This window comes from Phodopus roborovskii, unplaced genomic scaffold (assembly GCF_943737965.1).
Source record: "Phodopus roborovskii unplaced genomic scaffold, PHOROB, whole genome shotgun sequence".
NCBI lineage: Eukaryota > Metazoa > Chordata > Mammalia > Rodentia > Cricetidae > Phodopus > Phodopus roborovskii.
Genome location: NW_026126459.1, coordinates 7630716 through 7646836, shown reverse-complemented (window position 1 = coordinate 7646836; position 16121 = coordinate 7630716). Strand labels below are relative to the sequence as shown.

The window sequence follows — 16121 nt, the reverse complement described above, 5'->3', positions numbered from 1 at the left end:
AAATGTATGCATGGGCACTGTGAGGACCCTTGGTTTGGAAGCCATCTCACTGTATGAGAAGTGGTTGTCTGGATTGAGCTGTCTTCTTTGTCTTTATTTTTCTTTCTTCCTTCCACTTGCCTCTCCCCTTCTCTTTTTCATGTTATTGAGACAGGGTCTTACTGTATTATAAGGTCTGACTCCTGGAACTCTGTGTACCAGGCTGGTGTCACACTTGTGACAGTTCTCTGGCTTCTGCTCTGTCTCCTGAGTCCTGGGATTACAGTTATACCCAGCTCCTTATCTTGTGTTTGTTTGTTTTGTTTTGTTTTGTTTTAGATCATGCATTTTTTAATTTATACATATTTTTTCTAAAAAAATTGGCATCTCTGACACAACTTGTTATTTATTTTGTGTTTATGTGTGAGTACAGGAATTTGTGTGCCACAGTTCCCCTGTGGAGGTCAAAGGCCAACTCTTGGGAGTTGGTTCTCTCCTGCCACCTTGTGGGATGTGGGATTGAACTCATGTTGTTAGAACTTCCTAACAGTAGATTCACCCACTGAGCCATCTCACTGGCCCAACATCTTTTTCTAAATGTGTCTACTATTGGAATTTTGATGGTAAGTTCAAAGACTAATTTGAGTTTTCGTAGTATTTCTTTGGAATATGGAGCCTGGACCACAATTGATTAGCATGGTTCAACACTGGTGTCTCTGGAGCTGACTACTTCGTACTTTGGCTGGGATTGGTACAACTGCATGGCTTGGCTGTCTGCATACCTGAGACACACTCCTACAGGCTCTTGGGGTTCTGACCTTTGACCAGATTATTTCAGTTCACTGTATAGTATCTTCTTTTAGTTGCTAGGAGATAGGATTGAGCAATTTCATTTGACTGCCTGGTATTTGAGGGGAGGCTAAGGGCTTTAGGAATGTAGAAGAGGAAGGGGCACAGAAGAGGGGTGGAGGGGCAAAGAAGGTTGGGATGCATATACATGACTTCAAGTTTATTTCATTGTCAATTCTACTTCCAGCCATAAATAAATAAATAAATAGTTGTTTAAAAAGAAAAAGAAAAACATCCTAGGGCTTTCTACTCTCCTTGGCATACCCAAATTCCTTGCCCTCTCCCATGTTCTTTGGAAAGTACCATTCTTGGAGATCTTAAGGTGTGACTACCACTGTCTGAACACAGTGGCAGGGGTGGGAGTAGTATTTGCTCTAGACTGGAAAGTGGTCTGTCTTGAGTTACTTGTGGTGAATGAGTAGCCAGTGAAGTTCCAGAGGGAAAAGGCAGCTGTGTTGAGGAGGCGAACTTCTTCCTATGGGACCCTGTAGGCAGCCAGGAATATTTGGGCTCTGATTCTCTCTGCAGTTCTGCACAGTCAGTATTGTTATTGTACATAGAAAATGGGGCCTCAGAGAGGTCATACATACCTGGCCAGGGTCTAGAAACACAGTTCAACAGCCTCACTGCTCTTCCGGAGGTCCCAAGCTTGGTTCCCAGCACCCACATTGGCCTGCTTATAACCACTTGTAATTCCAGCTTCAGAAGATCCAAGACCTTCTGGCTTTTAGGAGCACCCTCACACATGTGGCAGAGAAACACATGTGAACACATAAATAAAAATAAGTGTTAATTTACATGTCTAGTAAGTGACAGAGTCAAGATTTGAATGTGGATTACTCTCAGTGTGTTGTGTGCAGATTCAGGATTCCATCTCTTTCCCTACTTATGAATTAAGTATTGGATGTGGTAGCCTTTGTGGGTCATAAGGGAGAGATTTGTTGGTCAGGGCCTTTGTGGAGGAAATGTAGCATCTATATGTGTATATAGCTATGCATTTGTATTTATGAAACCCATATTGTCTGTGTCTTAGTTTTCCAGGCTGTGGGAGTCTTGAGAATTTCTAAACAGAAGAGCGGGGTGAGATTAGACCTGTGAGGGGGCTTCTGCCTATTCTGAGGGTGTCTCTGCACAGGTGCTTCTCATTCCCTGGAGTGTTCTTCACCTGGTGGATCCTCTCATCCTTCAGGCCGGTGTACCCCTCCTCAGGGCCCCGTCACTCATTCCCTTGTCACTCCAGTTCTCACTTGGGTTTTAGTGTTTCTTGAGCCTTCCATCAGGTGGTCATATCATGCAAACAGATCTATCTGTTTTCATGTCCTCTGTTCTCTGGATATTGTGTCCTGGAAAGTCTTTTGTGAGTCCATGGTGTGAATGGGCAGCCCAGGTGTGAGCTCTGAGATCGTGTTCTAACAGTAAGCTGCAAGGAGTGGGAGCCAGGGTCATGGAATGAAAGGACATTTTAGTGTGTTTAATTTCATTTGATCAGATTAATGTTGCCTTTGGCTCATACTTGTAGCTGTTTCAGTTGAGTGAACATTACTTTCTCAAAAACAGACTGGGATGGTGGCCAGAGGGGGCCACTTTCAACATCATCATTGCTTTACTGAGCCTGGGTCCTTTTCCTCTTTTGTTGGGCAAACTCTTTTTGGCAGCCATCATTTCCCTCTTTTATAATCTCTAGGGTAGCTTCTGATCTTCCTTTTTTCATGTCTCCCTTATCTAATGCTCACTTTCTGTAGTAATTCACAGAAAAGGGAAACCTGCTAGAAGTTGCTTGACTGAGACTTCAGGGCACGGGATTGTTGACCTTGAAATGAAAGCCTCCAACTGGGGCAGACTCTGTGTGTGTGTGTGTGTGTGTGTGTGTGTGTGTGTGTGTGTGTGTGTGTGTGTGTGTGAGATGGGGGGGGTAGGGATAGGGGGAGGGAAGGTTGGGCCAGGTAGAAGGTGGAACAAGACCAAGGCTCAGGCAAGGTGACCTTGATGTTCTCTTTGCATTGTGCACTGGTGGTATGAGAGTGAAGCCAGGTAACCAGTGGTTCTAGAGGAGCCGTTAATCTTGTACTCAACAAGAGAGAGGGGGTGGTAGGGCGGGTCACTTCAGGTGTTGTGGTCAGTGTGTGGAATCTGAGATGAGAATGTGTATGTGTGTGTGTGTTCTGCTCTATCCTTCTCTGCCTTATTCCTTTGAAATAAGGTCTTTGACTGAACTTGGAACTCAGTTGTTTTCTACTAGATTGTCTTGTCACCTAGCTCCAGCCATCTTCCTGTTGCCATCCCCTTTCCCATCTTCCACACAAGTGCTGGTGCTATGTGTACACTTTTATCTAGATGCTAGGATCCCAGCTCAAGTCGTGCTTGCGTAGCAAGCATGCTCACACACTGAGTTCACTCCCAGGTGCACTATATGCGTATATATTTATATAACAAAACTGTCATAGGCTGAGGTTTGGGGACAACCTGGAGATCTTGTTGTCCCATGTGGTCTGTAGGCTAAGGGGATTCTGCTGACAGGAAGTTCCATACCTCATGGGCAGTGCCTGGAGTTAAATCCCTATACCACAAGTTTGTTAAGCAGATGCCTGAAGTCAGCGATTCTCAATCTGTGGGTTGCTACCCCTGGGGTGATGTCAAAGGACCCTTTCACAAAGGTCATTTAAGACCATTGGAAAACACATATTTACATTATGATTCATGTCAGTAGCAGCATTACATTTATGAAGTAGCAGTGAAAATAAAGTATATGATTGGGGGTCACCACAGGAACTGTATTAAAGTGTCTCAGCATTAGGAGGTTGAGAACCACTGCCTTAAGTGAATTCATGTACTCCCAGCAGGAAGGTTTACAGAGAAGAGTAATGGAGGCATTTGGTCAGGGCCATTGATAACTATGTGTAGTTGACTGTCTTTATATTTAATTGAATACCATTTCCTGGGTAGAAATGTAAGCACATGTTGCTGTTCTTGGGCATTGGACAATGGCAAGAGCATTTCGGATGCTTTGGGAGTTGTTTTATTTCAGTTCTTGGTAGAGGATTGTGGTCTGTGCTCCAGTGCAGGTGGGATTGGTCAAAAGGGTTGAAAATTCTACTCTGCCAGAATACAGAAAGCTGGTAAGAGTTTTGTGACCTAAGAGAATCTGAGCATAAAGCTAGTCCTTGGAAGATACTGGGTGTGGTGGCCTCACAGATGCAGGAAACCTGAAAAGGAGCCAGGAGGGACTATTGTTTCCAACGGGTGGGGGATTCCCCAAAGCCCAATTGAAATGCTGTTGCCAGGAGGAAGAGGAACTGTGCTGGGCTTGGATCTACATTGGGGAATGTCATAGAGCCCCCTGCATAATGGAGATGTAACAGACTAGGACCACTTTTCTACCATGTCTCAGGTAAGTATACTAGAATTCAGACCAGAAGCATAGTACCTCATCCTTAGGAATGCCACAAATGTAGCCAGACTGCATTCCTGAACTTACTGTCAGTGCACACAAGGAAACCTCCCTGAGTTCTCTCCTGAGTGGGTGGGTGAATTCAGGGCAGAGGAATGTCATCATCTGGGAGCCAGGAACCCTGCTTGCTTTGTTGTCAGCAAGATAAAGTGGACTCTTAGCTTAGCCACCAACCTGATGTGGTCCCTGTGTTCTTTTTTTTTTTTTTTTTTTTTTTTTTTTTTTTTTGCATGTTAACAAAGGCTATTCATAGTGTTTCTCATTAGATTACAAGTTACTATACTTATTACTATATGCTCGTGCCAAATAAAACAAAAATTGAAGTTGGAGGTGGTAATAGTAATAAGTCAAGCCAAGCTGACTGTGTAGCAGAGCCATGGGTGTCTTTTGCAGGTTCTCATATCATACTTGCCTTAAAGAGGAAACTTCTGTGGGCATCACAGAAGTTTACTTGGCTATCTCAGTTTAAGATCTCAAGAACAAGATCTACCATCTATGCTCATGTAAACAACCCTAATTAAATCCAGTGGGTCACAATAAATAAATGAATGAATGAGAGAGACCTGAAAGTAGGTTATCTTCTGACCTCCACATAAGAGGGTGGATGTTCTCTAAATGACAGAGGGAAGGAAGGCCTAAAAATTAGAGGGTTTCAGACAGATTGGATGGACAGTTGACCCAAAAACCTTGCAAGTGGGGGTATCTCAACACTGTTCTGCATTCTGGGTTTTCTTTTTGTGTCTGTCTTGTAACATTTCTAAATAAAAATAAACCTCTAGTTTAGAAGTGTCTTGTTTTATTTTTTGGTTTTTCGAGACAGGGTTTCTCTATGTAACAGCCTGGTTGTCCTGGAACTCTCTTTGTAAACCAGGCTGGCCTTAAATTCACAGGGATTGGCTTGCCTCTGCTTCCTGAGTACCTGGACTAAAGGTATGCGCCAGCACACCCAGTTTGGAAATACTTTATTTAATACAAATTAAAACCCATCTAAAAGAAGAAAGATGTATTTGCAAGGTGTTTTTATTTTATTATTCAGGTGTATGTGGTTCTGAGGATAGACTCAGAGGAGTTGAGCTAGGTAAGCATGCTTACTACTGAGCTGTTTCTATAGTTCTTGATAGCTAGATTTTGAAGCATATTGGTAAGTTCCTGAGGGTCAGCCTCCCAGCTTGAGAAGGAAACCATTGTGTATACTTCAGGGAAGGTGGTGCATCCTGCTAGAGATAAGTGTGGTCTAGATCTTTCATCATTCTCTTGACTTTCTTTTTTCTCTCCAGAGAATACTATATAAGTATATATGTATGATTACTATATTTAATGTTCTTATGTGCTTTATAAAGCAGGACTCATAAATGATCTTCAGATTACTTCATTTTTATTTGCTAAGTAATTGTCCTTTGCATTCATTTGTATTAATGTTCTGTGTAGACACAGAACTAATTGTGTGTGTACTTGAATGTGTCCTCCCACACACCTGCAAGCAAGAATTCTCACATGTGAAGCAGATGTATGTTTATGGGATTTATAAAGAATGTGCTCATACATATGGAGGCAAGATCCCATGTGCACTGTAGGTCAGAAGAGCTAGTAAAGCAGTTCCAGCCTGAAAGTGGGCAGCCTTTGATCTCCTTACTGTTTCTATTCTGCTCAGACCTTCAGCTGATTAGATGAGGCCTGCCCAAACTGGAGAGGACAATCTGAAATCAGCTGATTAAAATGTTGATATTAGGGGCTGGATAGATGGCTCAGAGGTTAAGAGCACTCACTGGTTGTTCTTCCAGAGGACACAGGTTCAATTCACAGCACCCACATGACAGCTCACAAGTCTCTGTAACTCCAGTTCTAGGGGATCCAACACCCTCACGCAGACATACATGCAAGCAAAACACCAATTAAAAAAATGCACATTAAAAAAAAAATCATGGTAGGTGGTGGTGGAGTTTGCTTTTAATCCCAGCACTCAGGAGGCAGAGGCAGGCAGATCTCTGTTTGAGGCCAGCCTGGTCTACAAAGCTAGTTCTTCTAGGACAGCTAGACAGGAAAATCTCTGTCTCAAAAACAAATAGACAACAAACAAACAAACAGACAAACAAAAAGAATCATTAATTGGGGGGGGGCAGGCAGTGGTGGCACATGCCTTTATCCCAGCACTTGGGAGGCAGAGGCAGGTGGATTCTGTGAGTTCGAGGCCAACTTGGTTTACAGAATGAGTTTTAGGACAGCCAGCATTGTTACACAGAGAAACCTTGTCTCAAAAAAGCAAAAAAAATTTTTAATTAAAAAAAAAATGTTGATCTCTTGTAGAAGCATTGGGAATATTTAATCAATATTTACTTTAATTTAACCAATTAATTTAATCTGGGTATCTGCTGGTGAAGTCAAGTTGACAAAGATTCTCCCATCACATGCACAGAGTTCCTGTCAGCAGATACTGGATTGCTTCAGTGGTTCAACCATAATGAGCACTATGGCTGTGAGCCTTTATTTAATGATTGTTTGATTGATTGCTGTGAGCCTTCTTAATACATATCTATTGGTACATGGGTATGTGTGTGTGTGTATGTGTGTGTGTGTGTGTGTGTGTGTTTTAAGATTTTACTCAGTTGCTTGTGGTATGTGCCCCTTGTATAAAGGATGCGTAGAATATAGCTTAGCTGCAGTACCTTATGTGGGTTTGCTCATCCTGGTATCCACAACCTAGGCCCAGGCTCTATCTATCTTCTCAAAAGTCAGCCAGTCCACATGGCTGCCTTTGTTGATGGTGGGTGGGGAAGGAAGGAAAAGAAGCTGCTTAATGACACCTCTCCCCCAATCTCTCTCTCCTTTTTTCTGTTTTCTTTTTATTTGAGACAGGGTTTCTTTGTGTAACAGCTCGGTCTGTCCTGGAACTCACTGTAGATCAGGCTGGCTTTGCTTGAACTCACAGGGATCCTCCTGCCTCTGCCTCCCAAGTGCTGGGATCAAAGGTGTGTGCCCCACCGCCTTGCAACTTAATGACCTCTCAGTTGGGTGATCTGAGCTGCTCTCTGCCTTCACCAGGAAGAACTCTACTACTTTGTGTTGAGGTGTCAGACAGAGCATGGGCAAAAGAGCTTTCAGGGATAAGCCTCCTTATTGAAATGGTGACAGGAGCAGGCAGCCTTCTCTATCATTTGGAAGTAGGTGGAGTACAAATAAAAATCACATCTAGTTAATAGATGAGCTTGCCAGTCATGGTGCTCATCACCTGGTGTTCATAGGAAAGTGCTGTTTGTGAGTTGCATGTGATGGCTTACATCTGTAATACCAGCATTTGGGAGGCTGAGGCAAGAAAATTGCTTCGAGTTCAAAGCTACCTTGGAAACTGAAACAAAAGTGTTGTAGGTAGAAGATAAAGGTGTTGGATCCTTGGTGGAATTGCTGTGTGTCATTCGTTGGGTGGAGACATTAGAAGGTAGGAGTGACATTTTTCTTGCTGTGATAAAACACCATGGTCAAGGCAATTTACAGAAGAGCTTGCTTACTGCTCCAGAGGGTTAGAGCCCATAGTGGCAGAGCAGCAGGTGGGCATTGATGCTGAGAGCTCATATCTTGAACCATGAGCATAAGCTGGGCATTGGTGGCGCACACCTTTAATCCCAGCACTTAGGAGAGACAGAGGCAGGTGGATCTCTGTGAGTTCGAGGCCTGCCTGGTCTACAGACCTAGTTCCAGGACAGCCTCAAAAGTAATACAGAGAAACCCTGTCTCAAAAAACCAAAAAAAGAAAAGAAAAGAAAAAGAACCACGAACACAAAGCAGAAAGAATAAACTGGAAATGGTATGAGTCTTTAAACTCCTGTAAGTGACATATTTCTTTCAAGGCTGCATTTCTAGACCTCCCCAAATAGTGCCATCAACTGGGGACCAAATGTTCAAATGCCGGGGCCTATGGGGACCTGTCTCCTTCAAACCACTACAGTGGATAAGATGCAGGACAGACAGAGAAGCAGGTAAGCACATGATTTGGAGTGATGAAGGTTTGTTCCTCAGCTGATGGTGTGTTTGGGGAGATTCTAGAAACTTTAGGACATATGTCACAAAGACATATCCTTGGGGCTTTATCTTACCCTGTCCCCTTGTTTCTTTGCTTCCAAGCTACCATGAGGTAAACAGTTTTGCTCTGCCATACCTTTCTCCCCCCATCATGATGTCCTGCGTTTCCACAGACCCAGAAACAGTGCCAAGAAGCTGAATACTCTGGAATTATGACCTGAAAATCTCTTCTTCCTGACATCTCTCAAGAGAAATGTAGTGTCTTTGATGAGAAGCTAACTAACATAGTAGGCCGTTTCATCTCCTACCTGGGAGGTAGGAGAGACTGGTCTTTGTGATAGTTGAAGAAACAGGCTTACTGGTGAATCTGCTTAGGAGTCCATACTAGTAATGTGTTTGCTTAAGTTCCAGGAAAGTGGTCGGCAGTTCTGTTAAAGGTGTTTACCTCTGTCTGTCCTGACCTCGACCACAAAATTACCTTAAATCTGTCAGAATGAATTCAGTCCATTCATGCTGTTCACCACTTCAAAGTCCAGGTGTGTGCTTCGGTTTCTACAAGTTACCTTATTTTACATGTAGGAAGGTACTTTGTGAGAAACACGTCCAAGGCTACTCAATTAAAAGCATGACTGAATTCCTAACCAGCTTCAAGCAGCTGGTAGGCTTAGTGATTCTGAGCATGCTCCATAGGTCATAAAGACCAGAGGGGAAGCACTGCTTAAGCACTTCTGTCTCTCCCATAGGGCTGTGGCTGCAGGGTTCCCAGTGCATAGTGGTCACAGTTCATCTTCCCTTAGTTGAAAGCTGGGTGTGGGGCACACTGCTGTGGTCCTAGCTCTCTAGAGACAGGAGGGATTGTCCATAAATTCAGCGTAGTGACTTTGAGGACAGTCAGAGCTACTTACTGGTGGGACCCTGCCTGAGGGCAAAACAAAAAACTAAACAACAAAAACAAAACAAAACAAACAAACAAAAAAACCCAAAAAACGAAACAGAACCCTGAAAAAAGTTGTGTTTGTTTGTTTGTTTGTTTCAAGGCAGGGATTCTCTGTGTAGTCAGTCCTGGCTGTCCTGAAACTAACTCTATAGACCAGGCTAGCCTTGAGCCTCCTGAGTGCTGGGATTAAAGGTGTGCATCACCATTGCTCAGCTCTAAAACAAGCTTTTTATAAATTAGATGGTATGTGGTAGTTTGAGGTACCAGTTCCCTTTTCTGTTTTTAGCTTAGTGTTAGCTAGACAATACTCTGAAACTCTGGTGAGAATGAAGAAGGCTATTGTAGGGACAGATTGGAGCAGAGCACTGTGGAAAGGCTTTGGTGAGGAGAACTGGCAGGGGTGGGGGTGGTGAGGGAGATGTAGGGTGTTGTTTGACCATGCCTGCAGACCTTGCAGATTGGACCTCATGCTGTGGAAGCTACTTGTTGTCATTCTTATTAGTCACATGCAGTTGTCAGTCACTTTGTATGATTATGAGCTTACAGAGGGACCTCCTTCATTTCAAGGTCCTTGCTTTCTTTGAGATTTTTTTTAATAGATTGTTTTCTTTTGGGGGCTAGAGACACTAGCCAGTAGATGGTCATCACTAACCATGCTGAGTATGCCGGCCTGCTGTCATACTGCTTATCTGGTAAATTAATGCTTATTTAATCATGAAAATCTCCTTCTCATACCTACCCCTGCATGGGATTCCTTCATGCTATTGAGATTAGGGAACCTTCCAGTGATATGTCCAGTGCTACATGTGAAGTTGCAAGTTGGTTTGGGTGTCCCTGCCTTTGGATGTGGCTGAGGGTCTTAACCTTACCTAGGAAATGCTTCTTCCAGAAGGGGTCATAAAATCTCATAGTTGGTTTTTTGAAGTAAATGATGTGGAATGACCTTGTTCTTTTCCCAGTGAAGGTATCACAGTCAGGGAAGTCAGCTGTGGTGACAAGCCTTCCTCTGGAGCAAGGGTTTTGGAATGGCAGGCTTCTATAGATGGAAGTTTCTGTTCCGCCTGGTCCCAAATAAACAGATAGAGGCTTATATTAATTATAAACTGTTTGACTGATGTCTCAGGCTTCTTACTGGCTAGCTCTCAATTATTAACCCATTTCTTATCGGCTTGGCTTACAAGTGATCCCCAGGTCTCTTCTTCCCTGGCTGCTACATGTCATCTCCCTGATTCCACCTATTGCCCTCCTCTATCTCTGGTTTGATTTCCCACCTGGCTAGATCCTGTCTGTCCATTGGCTGAAACAGCTTTATTCATCAACCAATGAGAGAAACATATATTTACAGCATACAGAAGGATATCCCCCACCAGGCTTCAGTTGGTGACAACATGTCATCTGGAATAATGATATTATGAAAGCCTGAGAATGGACTGGCCTGTGGGCTTTGAAGTGTAGTTAGTGTTTCTAGCCCCTCTGCACAGCAACAAGCTTGGCCTTTGTCCTGGCCTCAGTGATGTCTCTCCAGTTAGAGAACTCAGAAAGGAACTCCACTTATTCCTCTTTTCTAAAGCCAGTAAATACATGTAGTAAAATACAAATGCAGATGTTCAAAAGAAAATCATCTTAGCAACTCAACATATATTTTCTAAGTCTTTATAGTCACACATATAGACATGGTTTTAAAAGTTATTTCATGTTATTATCATGTATAGTATGTGTGCACTGAAGCACATAGAGGTCAGAGGACAACTTTCAGGAATCAGTTCTTATGTTCCATCATGTAGATCCTGGGAATTGAACTCAGGTCAGCAGGCTTGTTGGCAAGTGCTCTTTATCTGTTGAGCCTACTCTCTGAACCCAAAGTGTCTTTATTAGTAAGATCTCTTGAAAGATGAAATAATATTGGGAGGTAATAGACCCCCTACTCCCAAAGCCCCCATGTCCTAGTGGGTAAAAAAAAAGTTGGCTGCTTCCCCGCCTCTGTTAAAAGGCACTAGCCATTACAGTCAAGAGCTCGGCAGATGCCCAGCTCTCCCTTGGAGGTGGCTGCTGAAGGTAACCCTCTTAGCTTAGGGAGTCACTTTTCTGGGGAGTTGTCCACCTTTCTTCCTTATTCCTTGGCCTAGCTTGGCCCACTCCCTGTTAGTCCCTAGATGCAGTGTTTGTCATTTTGTGTGACCCTCTTGGTATTTGTCCATCTACCCTACCAAACTTGAAGCTGCTTAAGAACAGGAATAGTGAATTAGTTAGCCTGTAACTCTCGGTACACAGTGTCAAATGAGTGTTAGCTTTCCATCACTGTGACTGTTAGTATGAACTGCCAACTTGATAGGCTCTAGAATCACCTGAAAGACAAACCTGTATTTGAGGGGATTTCTGGATTGCGTTAATGATGTGGGAAGACCCACTTTAAGAGTGGATAGCACCATACAATGGTGTGGAGTTCTGGACTGAACAAAAGAGAAGTAGCCAAGCACTAGTATTCAACTCTCTCTGAGTATGCAGTGTGACTAACTGTTCCTGCCACGGTGGACTGTACCATAACCCTTCCTTAAATTGCCTTTGTTAGGCATTTTGTTGCTGCATTGAGGAAAGTAACTTGATCACCATAACATCTACCTACTATAGAGAGGAAAGGGTAATTTTTGCTTACAAGTTTGGAGATTTCAGTGTACAGTTGACTGACTACCCTATTGCTTTTAGGCTTGTGATGAGGCGGTACCTCTTGATGGGAGTATAGTAAAGCATAAGATACCTGATGGCTGGAATTCAAAAGAGAAAGAAACCTGGGTCCTGCAGTTCCCTTTGAGCACATGTCCCCTCTTAAAAATTTGACAAGCCCTCAGTAGTGACACAGTGAGGACCGCCTTTAAGAAACACATGGTCTTTAGGGACCTTAACAGCCAAACTTAACAGCAGATGGTGGATTTAAAAATAAGTAAATGGGTAAAAATCATACCAGTAAGGCATTCGTACAACATGACCTACTTTTAGTCCTGAAAATGTCCCCAAACTCACTGAACCTTACTTGGTATTTGAACTTCAGATCTTCCTTCTTGGATTGTGTTCCATTTTCAGTATATTGCCCAAAGAATGCATACTCTTTTCACAGGGTCATAGGCAATATGACATCTTAACCTCCCAAAAGTAATTTTTACCTCCAAGATGTTAGTTTAGAAATGCAGATGTTGGAATGAGATGATAGCTCAGTTGGCAAAGTTCTTGCTTTGCAAACTGAGCCTGAATTTGATCCCAGAACCCATGTGAAAAAGCTGATGTGATGGTACATGCTTGTAATTTCATTGCTGGTGAGGTGGAGACAGGCAGATCTCTAGGGTTTACTGACCACTTACCCTAGCCTACTAGGCAAGCTCCAGGCTAGTAAGAGCTGGTGTCTCAAAAAAAAAAAAAAAAAAAAAAAAAAAAAAAAAGAAGTGTCAGACATGGTGGCACCTGCGTTTAATCCCAGCACTCAGGAGGCAGAGGTAAACAGATCTCTGTGCGTTCAAGGCTAGCCTGGTCTGCATAGAGAGATCCAGGCCAGCCCAAGTGACACAGTGAGAGACCTTGTCTTAAAAAATAGACAGTACCTGATGGCCTCACACATGTATGCACACATACATGTATTTGCAGACATTTGAACTTATGTGCATGTATGCATACATACAACACCCTTAAAACCCAAGTATTGCTTCTCTTGATGCCACTGGGGTGGAGGCAACACGTTCCTTCCGTCACATTGGTGCTTTGAAACTTTGCTTAGTTGGGCTTTTCAGCTTTAATGAGTTTGGTGTTGCTGCTTCCTTTTTCTATTTTTTTCCTTCCTCCCTTCCCTCTCCTTCTCTCTGTTTGGACAACTTCCAGAAAAGCAAAGAAGCTTATGTAAGAGATTTTACCTTTTAAAAACTTTGCCAAAGATAGTTCAGCTTTGTTCTGGTGCATTTTCTGATAAAGGCTGTTAGAAATCTGGCATAGATGTAGGAGGAATAAAACCAGATGACTCATTTTGATCTTGGTTCCTGAAAAAATAGGAAAGACTAATATTAAGATTTGAAATTAGCCACTACCTTCCTCTCTCCAAATGTTCTAATACCACATTACTTTATTTAGTAATATAGTAAGTTTCTGAAATTCTATTTACTTGGTATTTGAAGACAAGAACAGATCTCTTTGTTGCCTGCATAGTAGCCATCAAACCTGGCACTGAATTCTGTCACTGCAAGGTACTCTTGTGACAATGTAGAGAAGCTAAGTGATGCTGGCTACAAAGTGGGCCATTTGGTGTGTGAATTCTTGGTGTGTGATAGTCACCTTAAAGTTTGAGTCTCAGTAAAATATACTTAGGACAAAATGTTACAAAGTTTCTCCCATGACTCCAGCACCTTGCCATGCAGTTTATGGCCAGCATTGTCTCAGTGTGCTTCAGAAATAGCCTGGCTGGGAAGTTCCGTTACTGGAGTTATACTCACCCTGGATGGCAGAAGCCACACAGGAACCCAGGAAGTGCCTCCTACTTTTACAGATGTACACTAGTAGGATTCTGTGTATCTGCAGAAAGGCAGATACCAGGGCCAAGGCAGAAGGATCCCCAGTTTGAGTCCAGTTGGGGCTGTATAGCTAGATTATGTTCCAATAATAGAAACTACTCTTTAAAAACCATAAATCAGTATTTTCCAAGCCTGGGAATGCTGCAAAGGGCATAGGGAACTTGAGGGCTGCAGAAATGTTCTGTCAGTGCCACTAAGTGATCACTCAGTTCTATGCAAATCAGTATCTCATTAAAGGAAAAGAAGGGGGGGGGGTGCTGGAGAGATGGCTCAGAGGTTAAGAGCACTGACTGCTCTCGGAGAGGACCTGAGTTCAATTCCCAGCAACCACATGGTGTCTCACAAACATCAGTAATAAGATCTGGTGCCTTCTTCTGATATGCAGGCAGAGCACTATACATAATATATAAACATTAAAAAAAAAGGAAAAGAAGGAGGAGGAGAATGAGATAGGGAGGAAAGAAGAAAGAACAGAAGGAAAGAAAGATAAGACTATGAGTCTCAGTCCTTCTAGAGTAGTGGTTCTTAACCTTCCTAATGCGTTGACCCTTTAATACAGCTCCTCATGTTGTGGTGACCCCAACCATAAAATTATTTTCATTGCTACTTTGTAATAATTTTGCTACTGTTATAAATTGTAATGTAAATATTTTTGGAGATAGAGGTTTATGGAAGGGGCAACAACCCCCAGGTTGAGAACTACTGTTGTAGAACAGCTATATCCTGGTGGCCTCTGCTGGAGTAGCTGGACTGATGTAGTCTCCTTTCTGTAGATGTGATTGGAATGCCAGTGGTTAATACCCTGTAGTCAGAGGGCTTTTATAGACTCCCACCACAAGCCCAGCTGAACTATACCTGGCTTTGTGTCTTGGGCTTGCTGAATTCAGGGACTCAGATATATGGGGGATATGAAGCCTGTCAAGGAGGGACTGCCAGATATCCTTGCCTCTCCTTCCCCTACATCTGTTGATGTAGCCTTTCCTAATGTTTTTCATTAAGAGGATTCCAGTACAAGATTTCAGAGAGAGAGAGAGAGAGAGATCTTAACTGATTTGTACAAGGTGAGACTAGGTGACTTTTGAATGACATGCTTGAGTGAATAGTGACATCAGGAATACTGACAAATAAGCAGGTGTTCATGTGAATAATTTTCCCTTGCGTTGTATTATTTTGTCAGCCACCTACCTTAATTTTAGTATATTCTTCTTGGCTCATATTTTAAGGTAGAAATTGTCTTAAAGTGATCCTTTTCAAGCCACTGCCACTGAAACATAGTGTCCTAGCCGGCTGTCTGGAAGGGATAGAACTTGTGTGGGAGGGAAGCATGGGGCGGCAGTTTCCCCACCTGCTGAGCCATCACACATAGAATTTAGAATATCTTTATTGGCAAATAATATGTGTACATAAAAGTGTTTAGACACAGGAGTACATGTGCAATTAGTTCAAGACCCAGAAAATAGACCTGGATCTATGTCCCTTGTGAGGCCCTGGTTCTGTTTCAAGTACTGGGGGGGGGGGAGCCAGAAATTCATAAGCCCTCTGCATAAGCCCACTTCCCTGTCCTGGTCCCCACAGCCAAATTTGGTGGCTTTATCCTTGTGCTTTATCTAAGAGGCTCATGGCTGTGCATTCTTGTATACATAAGGTGCCCAAAATTTTAACATTGTTTTTCCTTTTCCTTTTAGTTGTTTGTCAGAGTAGAAGAAATGGGGTGGCTTTTGGTTATTACTCTGTTCACCTTGCATATTTATTTGTGTACTTTCTTCTTAGGAGAAAGTACCTGTCCACATCCTGTCGTCTACATCCCATTGTCTTCCACTAACAAGTTACTTTGTGTTGGAGAGTAGTGCAGCATAGGAGAGTGCTAATGTTCAGACACCCACTGAAACAAACCTGGGGAACACATACCTGCCCCTGAGATACAGAGCATGCCTTTTCCGTCCTGTGTGGTAGGACCCTAAAGACAAGGGTCTGTCATGTAAGTTGGCTTGGTTTGGAGGAGCAGTATGACTTTGTTGCCAGACATTCCTTTCTCTGGTTTTCAGGGAATGCTGAGATTCCTGGGGTCTCTTTCTGAAAAGAGAGCTGTTGTGTGATGGCCCTGGCAGGCAGGAGCCAGCCGCAGTCAGAAAGAACCTGGTGCTTGGGCTGTGAATGCAGCAGTGTGAGGAATGACCTTATCTCAGCAGCCAACAGGAAATGATGAAATGTGCTGGGAGAATTTGGCTGGGAGAGGGAGGTCAGACCTACCAGCAGGGTCGGAAGGAGGCAGGAACTGAGTGGATCTGCAAAGTTAAGGCCGTTGCAGCCAGCGTCTGACAGAAACGTGAGTGCTCTTTAAGGTAGA

General features: G+C 43.1%; 1 protein-coding gene across 4 annotated transcripts in view; it reads left to right on the top strand.

Moving 5' to 3' along the window:
- Pacsin2 (protein kinase C and casein kinase substrate in neurons 2) overlaps positions 1–16121 on the top strand; it is a 92475-nt gene that overhangs the window by 18657 nt on the left and 57697 nt on the right. The window contains exon 1 of one of the 4 annotated variants that reach the window (XM_051189505.1): positions 15951–16100. The exons of the other annotated variants lie outside the window; for them this stretch is intronic. The gene's annotated coding sequence lies outside the window, so the exon portion shown is untranslated. Of the gene's footprint in view, positions 1–15950; positions 16101–16121 lie in introns of those variants that run through there. 4 annotated transcript variants of the gene reach the window in all.